Source organism: Cynoglossus semilaevis, chromosome 2, assembly GCF_000523025.1.
Source record: "Cynoglossus semilaevis isolate Cse_v1.0 chromosome 2, Cse_v1.0, whole genome shotgun sequence".
Taxonomy (NCBI): domain Eukaryota; kingdom Metazoa; phylum Chordata; class Actinopteri; order Pleuronectiformes; family Cynoglossidae; genus Cynoglossus; species Cynoglossus semilaevis.
The window spans coordinates 7,952,725-7,957,889 of NC_024308.1; positions in this window are offsets into that span (position 1 = coordinate 7,952,725).

The window sequence follows — 5,165 nt, forward strand, 5'->3', positions numbered from 1 at the left end:
TGACTCAAGATAAATGAAGCAATTCTATTCAAAATAACTGAGGGAAAAAAATTGTTCATGCTTAGAAAGCAGCGAGAGGCTTCACAAATATCACGACGTTTCCCAGCCTCAGGAAATGAAGGGTGAAGAGTTTAAAAAATGACGGCCTATTATTTAAACTGGAGCGAAACCGGCTGAGAATGAAACCTTTACAACGAAAAATACAAATGTGTCAAATGTATATGTCCACAGTGTCTACAGTGTTCACAGTGTCCCTAACCTCAGTAGCGTCATTAAAGAATCACAGAAACGGCAGAGAAGTCATTTTGTCAGATGACAAAACTACAACACTTATTAAGTTTAATCTTTCTTTGGTGTTGGGGGACATTGGTGGTGGGGGACATGTGACAACAACAACGATGACAAATAAGGTTTAAGTAAACGTTATGAAGTAGATTCATTCTCGGTGCATTTTTAGAAAGTGTAGGTTTATGAGTACGTTTATGGTTATTACCCGATCCTAACTCCTCTTTTATGGCCAACATTATCTTCTGAGACGAACGTCACCACAATAAAACTGCCTTCTCACTGATTATAACACACTTCTAAAAACCCTAACATCTTCTACTAAAATAAACCAACTCTGTGACAGTTCCTTTGCCTGGATCCTGGAGATAAAGTGTCAGGAAGGTTTCAATAGTTTAATGGTTTTCTTTCCCTTTTTGACATATCATCATATTATGAGATAATAACTTTGGTGAAATGTGACATAAACAACTCACCCTCCCTCGGTGACTGCCGGCATCGACCTCAGCTCCCCCCAGTGACCCTGAGGAGAAGTGAGAGGTAGAAAATAAATGAAGGAACATTTTTTTTAATTTCTACCTCACATAACAAGTTTACTCTGCTGCACCAATGGTGATTTGTTTCGCTTAAAATCAAATTTTAAGAAATATCCAAATTTGAATAACATTCTCCCTCCTTTACCTATCTGTGTAGTAATATCCGGCCTGCAGTAGAGAGCATCAAATTCCCTCAACCAGTGCATGTAATTATTCAGTCTGTGCTGCTGTAATACATCAGTAATGCTGCATATGGCCCAAGGTCAGAGCAGAGAGGCCGGGGCTGTGATGGATTAACACTCTCCCAGGCTTTGAACTCTCTGAGACAGTGACACATTTTAGTGCGTGAAAAGGTTTGTGTTTCCCCCCCAAAACCTTTGTGTCACACAAAACACCATCCCAGAGTTTGAGTTAAAAACAGTCAAAATCAAAGGTTTGCCTAGTATTCAAAAGGTAAGGAGTGGGTTGTGTGTTTGAAATCAGAATTCTTATTGTTTTCACCCCACTTTCCCTAGAGTTGATTACAATGAACATTTAGGCGAGTGTTACCTGACGATAAGAGAATTTTGGAGGACCAGTAATCCCCTTTTCATTCACGATTTTACTCTTCTGCTTATTGGGGGCTTAGTGCGTTGATGCAATTCACCACAGAGTTATTCTGCTCTTCACCTCTTTTCATTTCCAACTAAACACCTAATCTGTCTGTGTAGTTCTGTCTCCAAATCCAGATTGATTCTTGTTTGTTTGACTTTCGCCTCTAAACAACTAAATTATCTGCCACCAATGCCGCCCTCAGTTTGACGGAAAAGATGTTCCTAACATCCCGGGAGATGTTGTTGCCACCTTGAACTCCGAAAGAAAGTCGTTTTTGCTGCGGGGCTTGTTGTTTAGCCACGGTTCAGTTGAATGCACATACAAAATAAAAGAGCTCGTCACCTCAACCTCCAACATCTCCCTGTGAGGTTCACGGCAGTTCAGTTCAGTTCAGATTTGTCGTCTACAGCTGCTGTCTCCACGGTTTTCATTTGAATCAGCCGTTCAGTGAACTTTACGACGCAGATAGTTCCATGAGCATCTTCATTAGAAGACAGCGACATCTTTGTGGAGGTTCTTAGGGAGTTTTGTGGTCATGGCCTCAGTTTGGCTTTAAGACACGCACCAAACTTCACAGTCCATGGACTGTATAGAGTCTCAACAGGATTAACGTTTACAGAATAGTCTAGTACTGGCAATGAATCAACCAGAAATGAAGATATCTGTAGGATATGTCTAACAATTTAAAGGATTTCATCTGTTACTAAGACAGAATCGGACAAGTACATAGCCCTAAGTTACTGTGGCGATAGTTCCAGTTTGAGGTTTTAATCTCTGTACACTTCATTTTACTTTAATACCAAATACTTCTTGCACGTAGTTTAATGCGCCATTTTTTCCAACCACACAGCGACCAAGGGAAGTGTGCAGCGACAGACTTGGTTTACTCTGTGTTAGATAAGGCTGTTTGCAAGAAGGCGTGCAGTCGTAGATCATCATCACTTGAAGAGACCAGAACCAGTTATTCCATCTGGACTAAACCTTAAATTATGGAGACTCTAAAATCTCCGTTTTATCATAATTACGTTTGAGATGTTTTTCTTTAAGACTATTTCTTTATCATCAACTGAGAGAAAATAAAAAGTTACACTGATGAATAAAAATAACAACAACAACAGGAAAATGCACAATAAAATCTTTTTAAACTTCACAAAAATGTGATTTGCCAAAGGTTTTTATGCCCCTGTTAAACGGGCGAGACCATTAGCTGGTATAAGAAAAGTGTATTGGCCTAATGCAGAGCTGCTTTATAACAGTCTTTAGTGTCTTTACCAATAAATACAATGTATTGCAAGTAGCATTAATGTGTATTTAACTGTTTGTTTCTGTTTTTCTTCTGTTTCTATGTCTTGTTTCTAAGACACATATTGTGGAACTCAGATGAAGTGACCATTGTTATCAAGTCAAGTCAATTATATTCGCACAGACCAAATTCAAAGAACACGTTTAACACAATGGACTTCAACATTAAATTAACCTCATAAAAACCAAAGGACTGTGGTTTCTAATAACAGTACAAAGTAAAAAGGTTTCATAAATATATTCACAAATATCACGCACATATAATTATTTCTGTACTGTAGGCGTCTTCACACTTATCAAAGGCCAACTATATGTCACAAATTCCCCCAGTGTGTTGCAGGCTGTGGGAGATTATTTCAAAGTAAATTGCAATTATTGTGTGAAAATATCTTTGACCTTTGCCAATTTTAAAAATATTCCAGGAGCTTAAGCTGAAAATGTGTTCAGTTTGTTAGATGTAGTGATGAACACAGTATTGGAAGAAGAGTTTAATGGAAGTGGTGTATTCATTTATTGTATCTGACATGTGATCATGGCAACCAGCATTTATATTAAAGTCCTTTTGGCCTTTTATTTGCAGCTTTAGCAGCATCAGTTACATTTGGATTTCAGTGGAATGTTCACAAAACAACATTCTTAAAATTGTGGGTGGTTCCTGAGTATTTTTCTCAGGGAGACTTGCCAGCTCAAACAAGATTGGAATTAATGTCCTTCACCAACCCAATTTGATGTTTATGACTCTTAGGGTAGAACTTTCTACACACTCTAAGTGGCATCGCGAAACAGCATAAACAAAGGATTGCAAAAAAAGTGAACTGTGTTCACATCAAAAAGTTATGAAAGCGTGGGAACATGACATTTATCAAAATACTAATGCACAACTTGGACAAAATGCTTGTGAAGGTTAAATCACAGCTTAAAAATTAGGATCCACCTTGTTCTTTTCTATTTAAACCAAAGCTGTTTGACATACTACAATAAAAACTTCTCTTAAACATGTCTGTGCCTGTGGATAAAAATTGGATTTTCTGTTCCTGTTGCCGCTGTAAATAAGCACATTCTTTAATCTCATTAAATTTAACCACGTATTATATCTTACAAGGTCAGTATTGACCACTCAGAGGTATGGGAAAAGGATTAAATCAAACCTGATCAGAACAGCCTCCACTTCTGTAGGTGTGGATGGTTCCATGTATCACAGCAGAATTTTACAACTAAGGCATTCCTCTAGGGAAATAAGGCCTGTCATTGGTAATATTAAACACACATCGAAGCCTTTTTAACTTTCATTGCTTAAACATTTGGGATTTCACCTACTCCCAGTGGAGACAAAGTGTGAGTGATTGCTCTGTGGAAAGAAGGCACTGCAGAGGTTTGCACAGATATTAAAACTAGACACAGAGGCAGGAAAAACGTGCCAGAGAATATGAATGTTTCCAAATTCCTTAAGTTGTTTTTGGTCAGATTTTAGGAATTTTTTGGATAAAATTTTGGTTTCAGATGTCATGTTGGTCAGAAGCTTAAAAAATCTAATGAAACAGTTTGAAAAAAAAATTAAAATTGTGTTTTTCTGCATGTTTCACATTAAATTAGAGCATTTTGAGAAATGTTTGGAAAAAAATATTTCCTAATTTTTTTCTAAAATTTCAAATTTCATGTGTTATGTGGTCAGGCGGTGAAAACATTTTTTGGGAAAAAAAATCAAAATTCTATCTTTTCTTAATGTTTTTCATCAAATTAGAGCATTTTGAAAATTTTTTGGAAATAATTTTTTTTGGATTTTTTATCGTAATTTCAGATTTCACGTGTTATGTGGTCAGACTGTGGACATTTTTGATGAACATTTTTTGAAAAAAAATCAAAATTTTCTTTTCTCCTTATGTTTTTCATCAAATTAGAGCATTTTGTAAATTTCTTTGGAAAATTGTTTTCTAAAATTTTGTGTGTCGTGTGCTCAGACAGTAAAGAATTGTGATGAAAATTTAAGAAGAAAAATGTTGATAATTTTGTCTTTTTTACCCGTTTCACATCAAATTAGAGCATTTTGAAATATATTTTTTTCTAAAATTTCAAAATTCACATGTCATGTGGACAGATGGTGAAACAATTTGATGAAATATTATGGAAAAAAGATTTGGCATGTTTTAGGTTAGATTTTGAAATATTCAAAAAAAATATTTTTTTCAGTTTTTAGCACAAATTATTCACTTGAGGACAGGTATTAAGGCATAATCTTGCATTTTAAGGCATTTCTGGGACTTTTTTATTTTTTATTTTTTATTTTTCAAGATAGTAAGAAGATCAAATGTGAGGCACATATGAGGTTGTGTGTGGGCAGGGCAGTTTGAAGTGGACGTGCCAGACTGTGTAAGTAAAGGGAACATAAATAAGCCTTAGGCCCAGTTTATGGTACACAGTCAGTGTTAGGCATGTTTTGGGTGATTTTTG